Source organism: Epargyreus clarus, unplaced genomic scaffold (genome assembly GCF_041222505.1).
Source record: "Epargyreus clarus isolate Ecla_fem2 unplaced genomic scaffold, WU_Ecla_fem_2.2 ptg000005l, whole genome shotgun sequence".
Lineage (NCBI taxonomy): Eukaryota > Metazoa > Arthropoda > Insecta > Lepidoptera > Hesperiidae > Epargyreus > Epargyreus clarus.
The window spans coordinates 8795140-8810918 of record NW_027332213.1 but is presented as its reverse complement, the minus strand read 5'-3'; the positions used below and the strand labels follow the sequence as shown (position 1 = coordinate 8810918).

At 35.7% G+C, this 15779-nt stretch overlaps 2 protein-coding genes across 3 annotated transcripts in view; one reads left to right on the top strand and one right to left on the bottom strand.

Moving 5' to 3' along the window:
- Nucleotides 1-5634, bottom strand: part of neo (ZP and PAN domain-containing protein neyo) — a 57374-nt gene extending 51740 nt beyond the window's left edge. Inside the window, exon 1 of the mRNA XM_073073089.1 lies at nt 5431-5634. The gene's annotated coding sequence lies outside the window, so the exon portion shown is untranslated. The remainder of the gene's footprint in view (nt 1-5430) is intronic.
- The window catches only part of Atg16 (Autophagy-related 16), a 191302-nt gene that overhangs the window by 79579 nt on the left and 95944 nt on the right, over nt 1-15779 (top strand). The window lies entirely within an intron of this gene.

The window sequence follows — 15779 nt, the reverse complement described above, 5'->3', positions numbered from 1 at the left end:
ATCCTTTAATGGAGTTTCTCTTTCCTCGCCTTAACTGAAGCCGTTGAATAGAAATCAAACAATTATCGAATGCTTCCTTTAACCTGCATTGTTTCCTAAAACTTCAATAGACCGAGAGTGGAGCATCGGAATCGTTGCGCCCTGTCCGAATTAGAGCTTCGTTGTACCGCCGCTGACCCTAGCTTTGTCGTGCACTCGCACCGTATACTGCTACCAATGGTTATACGCTGCCTGTATAAATATTTCGTAAAAAGTTGTTAATATTCATTTTAATAAGCTTAAAATTCGTCTAAAGAAATATAAGTCTAAGCTGCAACCGTGAACTTTAAAGTATAAATATATCGTAGAAGACGTAAATATTTATTCAGTGAGTTTAACATTACTCAACGAACGATAAATCTTCTGAAATATAATCTTTTCAACTAATTTCAAATTGTCCTTTTTAGGCGTAACTAAGTTACTAAGCGTAATTACAATACTCGAATTTCAATTACTCGTGTATTGTTAAGGCACGCTTCCTCTGTTTGTTCCCGGTGCATAGAATTATACAAATTTCTTCCACGTTCGTTCCCGGAACGTCAATTGACCGCGATCGGGGCGTCGTCGGGCCCTGTTCTAGGGATGGCGATTCCTTCCGAAAAAGATCGATTCAAGATCACAAAGATGCATCGATTTCGATTCACAAAAAATCGAGGCCCAAAGAGTCGTTTCAGCATAAAAGAGCGAAGAAAAAAAAGGTCAACAGGACTAAATAAACACTAAAATACGTATCCGTCAGCAAAAAATGTCTATAACATATTCAACCAACATCTAAAAGATCAACTTTCGATTTTCTAGGATAAAAGATAATGGATTCACTGAATCGATCCATTACTGGAGATCGATTAAAATAATCTATTTTTTGGCCGAAAATGTGGATTCTTCGATTAATCGATCTCAAATCGCCGTCCCTACCCTGTTCTATCTGGGGACTCGTACCGCCGCTGACCCCCGCCCCGGTCGTGAGCTCGTATCGTTTACCGCTACCAATTGTTGCGTGTAATGCATCTAACTACCTATTTGGTAAAGGCCTAAGGTTCAGTCAGTGGATTAGCACGTATCGCACTTTTGAGACCCAGTTTCTGTGAATTGAAATTGTTTTCTTTCGAATTTCTGATGCTTTAACCATGACAGCGGTTAAGGGGTATTACTTAGGGGTACACCTATTTCTGCCTAATAACAGTACTCTTAAGCGCTGCTGTGTTCTGGTTTAAAGGGTGTGGTAAAGGAGACATACTTTTCCGAGGCGTTCCAGCTTAGTCCTCAGGCGTAGCGGTATCTCGGCTTGATTACATATGTCCATGGACGGCAGTAACCACTTACCATCAAGTTGACTGCATACACGTGTGCTACACCTATTTTATATATACATACAGGGTGAATTTTTAAAACGGGCCTTCAGGGCCAAATCCGAAACTATGAGGCTTAGCGAAAAATGCTGAAAGGAGTTACGAGGCCGATTTTGATAAAAACTAAAACTGCATCATTAGTTTTTTAAAATATTTTTTTCCTTAGCCGGGAATCGAACGAGTTCATTTTGAAAAAAATGACACCTCTATATTATTCCACTATCTGATAGTGTCGCTTATAAGGATCAAATTCTGGGAAGTAATGTTATGTGACAAATTAAAGGAAAAGGAAAATTTTGAAGAAAATACGTATTTTTCCATACATTGGCATACTAATCCTTAAGGATTATACATAACAAATGATTTATGTATAATTCTTTAGAAACAGACATTAGTCATACCATTGAAGAATTTGTTGGTTAATCAACTAATTATTCGATGTTATGACTATGACATACGGCTTAGTATGAGAAAGTAATAGTTTGGCAAATAAGTCACCGCCGTTTTTAGGATTTATTTTATAATGAAAATAGATAACTGATTAAATAGTAAATTCTTATTGTTTGTTGTTTACAACTTCGTTTCAACGTTAAATATGATTTTCTATAACTCTTTTTTTAGTAATCACTCGGATTTGACTCTAAAAAGTAATTCTCGCAAATTGTCAACTTTACATCTGTATTAAACGAAACTCCGCCCATAGCAAGTAAATCTATTTTAATGGTCCTAAAAATAACCTTAGCTAAGTCGGACATAAAAATATAAATTATTGGGAAACAAAACATTCATTTCGAATGATTAGAAACATTGAGCCAAAAAAATGTTAATACACGAAATGTTTAAATTGATTAATGGCGGGAACTTAACTGCCAAATTAATATGAAAAAATATGTATTTTCTTAAAATTGAGGCTTTTCCTTTAGTTTGTCATTTCTCATTACTTTCCAGATTTTGATCCTTATAAGCAACACTATCAGATAGTGGAATAATATAGAGGGTGCATTTTTTTTCAAAATGAACTCGTTCGATTCCCGGCTAGGGAAAAAGTTATTTTAAAAAAGTCATGATGCAGTTTTAGTTTTTATCAAAATCGGCCTCGTAACTCCTTTAAGCATTTTTCGCTAATCCTTATAGTTTCGGATTTGGCCCTGAAGGCCCGTTTTAAAAATTCACCCTGTATATAAAAAAAATGTAATTTCGTACAAGGTATCCTATCCCATCTCCTTTTCTAATAATTTAATAACAATATTTTATAAACGGTTAATTATGAAGATATAACCGTCTTTACAAATTACGATTATCTCGATTCCTATATTTAATGTTTTATCTTTACCTTAATAAAATTATTACTTCACCTAACAGTTTACAGACGAAAATGCGGCATGTGGCAATAAAACCGGCATTCACTTTCTTATATAGCTGCAATTTTATAAGTTTATTTATCGTTGTTCATGTGTAGTAAAGGAACAATATAATTGTACAGTACTATAGAATATATTCTTATCGGAAAGAGTTTAATTATAAGGTTTAGCCTCATCTAATATGGAAAATATAAGTGATGATAAGTTCAAGAACCTCCTGATGAAATGTATTTCTTTTTATTGTAGAACTGATGTCTAGGAGGAGGCTATGCTTTAAGACTTTAATTAAACCCATAATAAAATAGAATTGTAATTCAATACGATGAATTTTCTAATGTACAGTAAAACTGCAGTTAAATTTCCTTTGTAAAGATTAAACGATGTACTAATGCTGACCCTCGGCCTCGATCGTGCACTCCGAATCGTTCCTAACCAATCGTTTACAACCACAGATTGTTGCTGGTACTTGCATGTGCAATTGTTATAACTGAACTAACTGCATATTTAGACGCAGCCTCTTAAACGTTTTGTCAAGAGCGTGAAAAGGTTTTGGTATTTTTTTAAGTGAAAAAAAGTGCACTTTTTGGGTGAACAAAAATTATGGAAGTCGCGTCGTCTTCACCGAACGCTGTACGATCAAGGATGAGTTTAAATTGGTCATTAACACTTCGTTACAAGCCAATAGTAATAAGCTCGACGATACAATTCAGAAGTTATTAAGTTTTCATCTATTCTCCTAACTTACAAATACCATTTGATTATTACTCCACTCTCACGAATTTTTGATGTGAAACATCTATAGCCGCACGTAAAACCGATTTCACACCGATGCGTGGCGACGCATGCCGTGGCGCCTCGCTATACATTGTCACAGTAATACCGTCCTCAGAGGCAACATCGAATATAATTATTACCAAAGTCACTGATTAAACGAATTAAGTAGTCACGATTTGAAATAAATTCGTAAATTTTTGTATTTAACGAAAATAAATGTTTATTCAATAAATAGTCATCGTTATCTGGAAAAAAATGGTAATATTTTATTTTATCATTATGACATATTTAGTTCCTATCACAATATGTTCTTTTCCGCATATTACTTTTACAAAATAATGTCGATGTTTCACATCTGCCAGGCGTCCCGTGACGGCTCACATTTTTTTTTCTTGATAATTGACGGATTAAAATTTATAATTACACTTTCAAGTTTTAAGCTTCCTGACACCTGTCGCGCTCAAATTTATTTCATTATAACATTTATTAATGTAGGTTTCTTTTTTGCAGTATCATGTTCAAAGCTTCAGATCTGATCCTCTTTTTTGAATGTCGCTGCGCAAAAAATACCGTAACGGCAATTTTCGGCGGTAAACTTATCCACCGGCAAAAATTACCTGTTTTCACCTCTTTTTTTCTTAATTTTTGACGTCTTTCAAAGTGTACGTTACGTGTAATTTTTACCTTTCAATTTGAGAATAATTTAACATGTTACATATACTCGAAGTAATAAAAGTAAAACAAGAGCAATAAGAATGCGATTATACTCGTCTTATCTGAGAGATTGGTTCCCGCCATTATAAATTGCATAGAAGTTAATGATTATTGTTTAATTGCCCTATGCTATTGTATGTTCATGTTAGATGAGCATGCAATAGCCGCGGGTTCGTTTATGTCTGCGCTATACAACCCGTTGAAGTCTTTTATTTGACTTCACTACGCACACGATTTTAAACCTATTTTCTTATGATTTAAATTAGTTTAACGATGGATATACGATCTCAAACAACTCTTTAATCATCTTACGAGAAAAATGTGGTGCTATTTATAATATAACAAATAAGGCGACGATTACAAAGGACGGCTTCCAATAATTTTAAGTACATAGAATTGTCAACGTAATGACTGATCAGTTTTTTTTATAACATATTTTTTGTGATTTTACCCTGGGTTCATTTTAAAAATTATCAATAAACAAAAAATAACTTATAAAGATATAGTTATTTTAATATGTTTGAATATGTTTTAGTATTCTGATAAGAAGCATCTATCTTAAGCAAAATATACAAGTGCCTACTAGTAGAAGTAAGAAATGACGTAAAAAAGGGATGTTCCTGGAAAGGAATCAAACTATGCGAGTCTAAATATAGCGCAATACTTCTATTGGTGTATGCGCACCCGAGCTTATCGCTCTCATACACGATTGAAGACAAGTACTCGCGGCGCGCAAAAACCTTCGCTCGTGTATAGCAACCCTAACGGTTCGCAGCATAACGCAAACTCGTCAGTTTTTGCCAATTTTCAATAAATTCTGTGTATTCCATGAGAGAAAATTCTTCCTTGTTAATTTCATTGGAAACATGTTTAACTTGTTACGGAGACATCCTAAGGATATTGCTAACATAACTTAGTAAATTGCAAGAAAAATATTATGTAAAGTTATTTCCTTAACTTACTGCATAATTCATATTATTTTATAATATACTACAAAAAAACTATGACAAGTTATTTATTATATGTCTAAATCATTAATATATTTAACTGTAACTATGATTATAAAATATTTATGTGTATTAAATTAAATTTGAAATATTAGTTAAAATTAAAAATAGTTTGAATTTTATTTTTTTCTGATTAAATTACAAATATATGTTTAACGAAAATAAATTTATGATACGATTACGTACCTTGACGAAGGGTTTCTAATTTTCAAAAAAATAATTTCAGCAGCTAGCGTCACGTTTTATAGTTCAAAAAAATTCAACACCCAGTTCATGAACTTTTCACTGGTCGTATATCACAGGCCGGGCGCACAGTCCTCGGGATGACGCGCACGCTACGTTGGTCACGAGCTAAGTGTCGCGGCCACTCTCGACGAGACACTGAACTTGCCGGAGTGCGCCCCAACGGTTATAACATAACACGTCTGACGTAACCTTAACCTTGCAAGAAGAAGAGGAACGAGCCGCCGAAGGACGGAGAGAGAGAACGATAAGGCCGAGAGAAAGGGAGAGATGGCATGGCGGCCGGTCGCGGTCGCCGCGGCGTTCGGTCCGAGCCGCGGCCGCCGCGCCAGCCGCCTCCGCCGCCGCGAGATCGATACAACCATTTATCGATGCCTGTTATCCCTTACATGCCCGTATCTGCTTATAATCTTGTCATAATATGTTTTTTTATATTTATCCAACCTTGAGCACAATTAAAACTAGACGCATCGTTTGAGTATTTTTTTTATTACTGTAGAAGCGTCGTATTAAAAATCGTCAACCTGTTACAGTCACTACACAGTAACAACAAGTGACCCTAATTCGACCTGGTTGAAATGTTTTCGCCATTAAAAATCTACATGGTCATGTTCATAAGAGTTCTGTCTACCCACCGAAACTAATTCTAGTCCATACCTATATACCGCGATTGTTTGATACAGTTCCTAAACAGATCACCCACAAGGTCGTAATGCCCAAAATTCAAAAAAAGGCAACAGATTACACTCCGCGATAAACATACCGTCATAGCGCCTATGAATTTTCGAGGTCTACGAACATGAAAGTTAACTTTTTGTCCTTTATCCGTTGTATATTGAACCCTGTATATTGAAATCTTCATGAATGTCGCTTAGCCACGTCCCCCATAAGGCGATAGCGTGTCGATAATCTGGAGATTATGAGCTGCCATGTTTCATTGGCAGTCGGAACATCGTTGAGTACGAGCAGCTTCCAGAAATCATGAAGCATCTCTTAACGATTCAATGTTGATGAGATTTAAGGGCCAACACTGCCAACATTATTTTCAACAAAAAAAACCAAGACTTCTTTAATTTACGTCCCTCATAATTATATTTAAAAAAATATTTTTCTTCCGATCTCAAATATTAAAAACATTATTTTTATTATTAATTCTTAAAATGTGAATTAATAAGTACCTAAAAAATAATATTTACAATTCTTTTGCATATTGAATGCTTTGAAATGCGCTTTAAAATATTCAAATCTCGTTGAAATGTACTCGCTCTTATGTGGGTCAAAGTATCGAACACTCAACTACCGGCATATTTCGCTTCAAAGAGTCGCTTATGCAGATGACCCCTGCTTTCTACGGGTCACAAGGACACGCTAGATTATTCGGTTTATTATCACAAAACCTCATGGACTAGTCTAATGTGAATGCTAATAACGCTTTCACTAGCGTCTGACTCCCAGACTCTCATCATGTCTTCAGCGCACAACAACGGGCAGCCCTGCTATGTAATTTATCTATCATTTATCATTATTCAATAAGCTCGGTTGTCGATTGATTGCATCTTAAAGGAAGTTCCCAAGATTATTCACCTCTGTGTAATTAGTTATTTACGTCTACATCCCATCAACTAGATTCCGACTGCATGTTGAATGAGCTTTGGAATAATTAAAAGCTCGCGCTTCATTGCTTTGATGAGGCCCTTAATATGTATTTGGAACGTAGGTAATATAAAATTTAATTACTTACTTTGCAAGGTAATGTGCTATGGGAAAAACAAGAAATATATCATACTCTTGGTACTCACGAAGTATTAAACGCAAATATGAACGTTTGAATGATGAATGATAGAAAAAAAACTTTCATGTAATATAATGAAATTTATTAAAATAATTTCTTCAAAGAAAAAAATTTAGAACTAACAAAAAGTACTTGTTTATTTTTAGTGTCTTAATATGATACAAAAATAAACCAGTAATTGTTTTATTGGTTCAATTTTTTTTAAATATGTTAACGTGTAATAACACTTTTACTATAAGTAAATATAACTATATTATGTATAAACAAACAAGAACCAAACAAACGATAGCTTCATTCATGTTATCATCTTTATATTTATAATAAATCATGCATGTTTTACCGTCATTGTAACTGCGAGCAAATTACAGCTATTTGTCTGTGCTTAATTCCCATGCAAGGATGAAGGTTCGTGGAACGCGCTAAGCTGTCTATGTTTTCATGTGCAACCCCCAAACAATACGATTAACCAAGTCTGTAAATAGAATAAGATGTAAACTTTAAAAATACGACCCGCGTAGCGGAGCGGTCACCATACCGGTCTGACGCACAGAGGGCCCCGGGTTCGATCCCCCGCCAGACAGAAATCTAAATGATGAATTTAGGTTTCTGTTTCTGGGTCTGGGTGTTTGTGTATTTGTCTCTGTGTGTGTCCATGGCACCCACGATACAGGGAATCCTAGTGTGGGGCTGTGACTGTAGAAAGCGTACTTTTAAAATATACAGAGCCATCTATTGGCTGTAATAAAAATAAAGTTATAAAACTATCTTGTTTGTTCGAACGGGCGCTACAAGTATTTTTATAAGCATTGTAATATTTTCAGCGATGCAAAAACGAATAGAATAGCGTATCCCGTTATCTGGATCATGCGGTTAGCATAGAAAAAGTTTAGTTAAATAAATATTTCATAATGTAACTAAAACTTTCTCCGGGCAGTGATATTTTAAAAATGACATGACTTAAAATAGTCTGCACTCGCTCGGTCAGTTGTTAGAAGCGCTTTGACGACTTTCGTTCAACTAAGCCGCAAGTAAGCTCATACAGCTATATTTAGTGCCACTTTACAAGCGCATATGCCTTATCTACGTTTTTATGAGGATATTTAATTAAAACTCGATACGGCAGTCTCGGGCAATAGCTAATACAACCGAAGTTGATAGTGAGTGAGTTAAGATGCACTTCACGCGTCATGTTGGCAAAGTAGGCGAAGAGAGTGTACATGAAGATTAAACGAAACGACGCATTCGGATGTCCATTAGAGGGTAATTTCCCCAAACACCTGCTACAAATGAATTTTCTCAATGGCCACTTTGAATAAACAAACGTCCACGCACGTATAAAATAACGAGGTGCAAAAATGAAGCCTCACTCCACGCGATGTAGATGTTTAGCTGGAGAGAGGCTTTGGTCTTTTTTCTTGGATTCCTTTATTGTCTTTTGCGGTAGCCTTACAGTGCAGCTTTTAGCAAGCTAATCTTATAAGTCTATTATGGGTCGATAAAAAAGAAAAGAGAGCCCATTATCATATCTCGTTCATGTGCTCCAAGAGTGTCGTTATATAAAAGTAATAAAAATATTTACGTTCACTTCTCTTGATAACTTTTGCAAATTTTGTTGAACTAGCAATAAAAATGTTTTAATTAAACTTCCGCCAGTTAATACATCAGACTTAGTTTATGACTGAATAAAAATCATGTTCGTATAGCGTGTACAAGTATGAAATATAGATATGGCCTTATTTTTTTTCTCGTTGGAAGTATTAATCAAGGCAAAAATAATTGTGATTGAAAGCTTAGGAAACTCAGAAAATGTCACTTATCAACAATTGTTTATATAAGAAAATATACGCGACGAATAGATAACCTCTCTTCCTTTGGGAAGTCGGTTAAAAATGATGACAATATTGTATTATAGAATAGCTTTTACACAAGGTATATTATCAAGTAAACTTCATGTAATGTGATTGCATTGTACTGTAAACCGGCAAATATTGTGATATTGTTCGTAGCAAGAGACAAATTGAATCATGTTGGAAGATTTATGTCAGAGAAAATACAATTTGTCGCAATATCGAGAATAATAACAAGCAGATATGAAGTAGCGCGACTTTACTCATAAAATAATCTCACCGTTTGATAAAGGCAGATGTTAGTTATTACTTTTGATTTCCAAGTGAACTATTGTTGAGATATTGTGTGTTGGGCCATAAAGTACATGAAGGTTTAAATTAACGATGAAACTTTTACTACATTAATTTTTATTCTCTACCTAATGGAAACTAATAAAATAAATGTTTTACAGAAAGCAACGTAGGATTCGTGTACTGAAAAGATATAATATGTCGTATGAAAAAATCTTCGTAGCTATTTATGTAGACTGCCGTTCTTACTTTTTACCTGACTACAGCGAAACCAAAAAGAGGATTAAGGGGATTTTAGTTTGCATGTGTGTAAGTATATTCATTTGTTACCGCATTACTGCTAAACTTTGGTTCGACTCCGGTGGCACCCCCGCCACACCTATTTCTGCCTAATAACAGCAGTGTTAAGCGCTGCTGTGTTCCAGTTTGAAGAGTGTGGTAAGGGAGACAAACTTTTCCAAGGCGTTCCAGCTTAGTCCTCAGGGGTAGCGGCGCATCTGTGGCCGACCTCAGGTAGGATTATCTAATCCTATCTGGGGTTGATTACAGATGTCCATGGGCGGCAGTAGCCACTTACCATCAGGTGGACTGCATGCTCGTCTGCTCCTCCTATATTATATAAAAAAAACTACTTATCGTAATTATGTTATTTGTATGTTTGGGTGTTCTACTCTTCAACTTCTTGTTGTTGTAATTTTAAATCCTAATTACTCTGTTGATCTCTTCACGTCAATCAATACCGCAATGTGTGACCGTCCGTGTGTTAATAAACGTCAGAAGCGCGCAATGTCAAATGTTAACGGTAAGCCTGATACCGTCTACGACACGTGAGCCTACCGACTTGATTGACTGCGCAAAAAATGTCACTGCAAAATATGTATTCGTATTTTTAGAGCTCCAAATTGCAATTAATACCCTTACAATTGTGTTGCCTGACTGCCCGGTCTCATGTTACAGCCATTTTACTTGTAAATTGATACTTTGTGTTAGAATGATAGGTGGTTCTGTAAATCGCTGTACAATGACGTCATTAAATTAAGGACAGACGAAAACTATGGATAGCACCCAATTCCTAAGTATATTAAGTACTTTTGTACTTTTGACTTTTCATTGTAAAACTCATTGAGATACGCGCTTCTAAAGTCGTAAAAACTGTGTTTATATATAACGTGGTTTTCTCTTAAAATGAAACCAGTATAGTTCATAATCAGTAGTATTTTAATTCATAAATTATTCATAACTTATGTTAAATTTTTTAATGTATAGGTAATAGTGCAGCGTGTAATTGTTGCATCATAACCAAGTACCGCAAATTATATTACTGCAACTGTTATCATGTATTGTATTGTACTCGGGATGCCCACGCGGTGTTAGCGTTCAGAGCCCTTTCATAGTTTATTACTACTCTGTTTTTTAACTGTTTCCAACCACAATTTCCTTGATGAAGTCTCCATTCACACGCTCCAAGTCATTCTAATCAACGCGCTAGTGCTCATTTTTTATATGTTCATACGAACCAGGAAATTTTACCTTCACCTCGCTCCGTAATAATTACGGAATACGCACTTACGTTTGATCACGGCTGACGTAATGTAACACCTATATTGATAAAATCTAAGCGCCTATCCGTAATTAAAACTTAAGTGAACTTCCTCTGATATAAGCACGTTAGTTTCAGGTAATGATGTATTTTAGTTCGCGTTTTAATTTTTTTTAATTAAAAAAAAATTGTTTGGATTACTTAATTGAGATAATAAAAACCGTATTCGAGTTATTATTGGGGCTGTAAAGTCTAAGATTTCCTCTTCATAACTACAGTTGAACAAGATAAATTGTTAAGATGTCGAGATACGTATAGGTAATTAAATGGGCTGGAACTTACAACGAATTTCCATGTTCCATGAATCCAAAAATTCGTGAATCTTTATCAAAACACCCGTAAATAGATAAAAGAATCTCCTCGTTAGGTAATTATGAAAGCATGGTTGCAAGTAGAGATAATGTTTAGATAATTAAAACATTCATAAGGGAAAAAAGCTCGTTTGAACGCATAATCCTTTAAAATCCCTGTAGCATAAGTAACACCACACCAACTTTAAAATAACTACCAAAACTAAATAACTAATTTATGCAATATGATGATCGATTAATTTGATAGATGCCATTGGCATTCATAATACGCTCCGAATTTTAATGCTGTAATACGAGTAGTTATGTACCTATATTAGACTGCAACTGATATTGTTATATTTTAATCAGTTTTTCTGCTACTCTTAACTTTTTATAGGCGTACAGTTTCAAATATAAATGTAACATGAATACTTGAACTCATCAATCTTCCTTGACCCGGCGCGTCGTAATTACTTGTTTGTTCGCGATTAATTGATATACGGTCGCAAATTAAATGTACGTATCTGGTTTTTTATAACATGGGAAGTACTTATTTAATATTCATTAAACCGATATCAATCTTTCCATGAAAGTATTTTATGCTGTTCGTGCTTTTTATACTTAGTAATTTTTAATTGATTGTTGGGGATCAAATATCAGGTGAAGGATAAAATATGACGTATTATAATTAAGTTGTCACCAAGCGAATGCCCAGATACGTTATGTAGAGGGCCCAAAAAAACCTTACACATTGCATAATGTGTCAATTTTATCCTTCTAAAATAAAATTATATTTTAGACTGGAAAAAGTTAAAATATAAAAGAATTTGATGACCACATCACATAATCGTGATTTAACCTATTTTCCCTGTTATACAAGTACCCTTCAAAACTAAATCTGAGGTTTATGTATAATATCGAAAACCAATAAAAAGTCAAAATGATCGTGACTTGAAAACCAATAAAATTACTATGTACGCATGTTTACGATCGTAAACATCAGATAAAATTATATAATGTTTACATAAAACTTTTTAGGAAGCACGCAGTAAATTTTTGTCAGGACACTTGCTTAGACTTGCGAGAGAGCAATTAAGTTTCAAATAATCTTTTATTTACAACCACGATACGCAAAGAGTGCCTACGCGCGTTCATTACACCTAATTGCATCGTAATTATCGGCTATTCAAAGCGGTATACGGTGGCTATATCCCTTGCAAGTACATAGATCGCTTTGTTTTACTTTTGTATACTAGATACTACAAGGCGGTAATTAGAAATCCGTAAGGAGGAAACAAGCATGATCGGGACCATAAAATAGACGATGTAGCGACAAATTTAACTTATTATTTCATTGTAAGCCTGGGAATAAGTTTCAAATAGTTAAAGCATTGGAAAATTCTCTACCACCAGGTGTAAAATGTATTACTACGCTATACTAACGTAGGAATTAATTGAATGACAACTATTTTTGGTTTGTTTTAGTTTAGATGTCTTGGGAACTCCCAACTGAAACACTCAATAAAACGGCTTATTTACGCCTTCATTTCTTTCAGCCAATTATTGTGTCTTATCACGCAGGTATGTGCCCACGTACCAGATCCGATTTACGTCCGTGCCATTCGTATCCTATTGTTTCATAGTTACATTTACAGTTACGTAGACCACATACACGCTGTCCCTGTAGTTTTTGGGACCAGAATAGGGCTACGGTATCCCCTGCCTGTCGTAAGAGGCGACTAAAAGGGGGCTTCCGGGGTTGCCGCCGGCAAGAGTGGGAGCTCGAACCGCTCGGCCAGCAGCCCCGGGAAGGACGGCTTTATGTGTGCTCGCATGCCATCGTACGCACCTGACGGTGTGGCGAGCGTGGAGCTCACCTGGGCGGATCCCGACGGGGCAACGCGCCAAGAGGACTCCGGTTGCGTGAAGGTTTCCCCCTCGTAAACAAAAAAAGGACCACACACTCAAAAGGTGGATATATTGAAGTGACATTCACGCATGCAGGTAAGACACGAACACGGGTATATGTCCGCGTGACAAGAAAAAGGCTCTAAGCCGCCTAATTTTGTATGCAATTAACGCGAACTCAAGCTGAATTGTCGCTTAGGCATATCATTAAACAGCCTATATATGGACAGACAACAAGAACTAGTAAAACATTTTTACTATATACGATTACCTACCTAAGGAATCAGTGAGTGTAGTTTAACGTCATTAATTGATCGCGGTTAATTAAATTCTTGTTAAACGTGTTTTAAACAAGTATCTAAACCTAGAAGTAGATGTCGATACTCACCAATTTTAGATAGGAATTTTAAGTATTTTTCGCCCGTTTTTGGAACATGTCCCGTTAAAACATTTATAAAGATATAAAACGTTTTCTCTGTCATACTATTTATGCGAAACGCGTATTTTATGACTCGAGAACAACTACTTTTTACGAGTTTTAAACGAGCGTACAACTCAAACTGCACATGCTGAGTGTCAATGTTGTGCTTTTGAAACAAGCGATAACTTAAGACTGTTGGCAATAAGGGCTTACGGACGTTCCTCTTAAACTAGCACCATATAATATATATGAATGCAGTTATTAGCAAGTTAGTTATATAACAAGCAAGTGATCGCAATCAGTTATAACGTAGTGGTTTAAAATTCAAATTCAAGGATCGAATTTTTAAAATTCAAGGTCAGATTTTTTAAATTACGGTTGTATGTAAAATTAAGTATCACATGCTTTGAAGGAAAACATCGTGAGAAAAAATACAAGTCTGAGAGTTCTTTTAAAAAAGAAAGTTCTCAAAGTTGTGTTAAGTTTACCAATCCGCACGTGGACAACGTGGTGGAACGTAGCCTAAACCTCTGTCTCTCCGAAAGCTATAGCTTTTATATTTATCGTTTCATGATAACAAGGTCAATGAACGCTGCAATATTAATACCATTATATCACTACAGTTATTTTAAGTGACTCAGGAATCTGTGGTTTTATTTTAAGTGAAACACTCGTACCTGTACCTTTAGTATGAGTTTTTACGTCTTTGCAAAAATGACTGTTTTTGTATTTGTTTATGTATTTCCCATACATTTCCAATCAGTTCTAATACAGTCCGGTAGGGGCGCTTATTGAAAATGTATGGGCAAATACGTAAACAAATATAAATGCAGTCATTTTTGTAAAAACGTAAAAACTCATACTAAGGGTTGATCGTTATTGATTGAATTATTTGTTACAAAGTGTGGGCGGAGAGAACCGAAAAGAGTGAAATGTTGCGACTTTGAAAATATACTGTTATTTCACCTCAAGAATGAGTAATACATTTGCAGTTACCTAATTTATGCATACGTTGAAGGTGGTAGAACCCTTTGTGGTTCAACTCCGGCGGCACCACCGCCACACCTATTTCTACCTAATAACAGCAGTATTAGGCGCTGCTGTGTTCCGGTTTGAAGGGTGTGGTAAGGGAGACAGACTTTTCCGAGGCGTTCCAGCTTAGTCCTCAGGGGTAGCGGCGCATCTGTGGCCGACCTCAGGTAGGAATATCTAATCCTATCTGAGGTTGATTACGGATGTCCATGGGCGGCAGTAGCCACTTACCATCAGGTGGACTGCATGCTCGTCTTCTACTCCTATATTATAAAAAAAAAAAAAAAATACGTCATATGAGATCCTATGGTATGACAAAAACAATATTTTCCTTTTAAGCTGTTCAAGCTAAGGTTCGTACCTTACGATTTATGACAAACGACGCATAAGCTATTTGTGCAAGGTGTTATCTATCATGCTTTTCAAATGTGATAAGACGCGATTTCATGATAAAATAACTTGTAACATCTATTTGACATAATAGTGACTATGCTCATCTACCATAAATACGGAAGGCTGCACTTCGATCCTCGTCGTAGTTGGTTTATGAAGAATTTGAACATTATGTATTTAACATTTATTATTATAATATAAGAGTAGCAGACGAGCATGCAGTCCACCTGATGGTAAGTGGCTACTGCCGCCCATGGACATCTGTAATCAATCCCAGACAGGATTAGATATTCCTGTCTGAGGTCGGCCACAGATGCGCCGCTACCCCTGAGGACTAAGCTGGAACGCCTCGGAAAAGTCTGTCTCCCTTACCACACCCTTCAAACCGGAACACAGCAGCACCTAACACTGCTGTTATTAGGTAGAAATAGGTGTGGCGGTGGTGTCGCCGGAGTCGAACCACAGTGGGTTCTACCACCTTCAAACATTTAACATGTTTTTGTCCAGTAATTTTATACTAAATCCTATCATTGATGTAGTGTGTTTACAGTATTATTGTATCCCTTAAGCGAGACAAATTAACGTGTTTTATTATATAAAAAACTGTCACTTATTTTTTCTATCTCTTAACGTAATGATAAATCAAGAGCCATACTCGGAACAGTAAGACGTAATAAATGGATGTCTGATAAAAGGATCACCTATAAATAAACTCTTA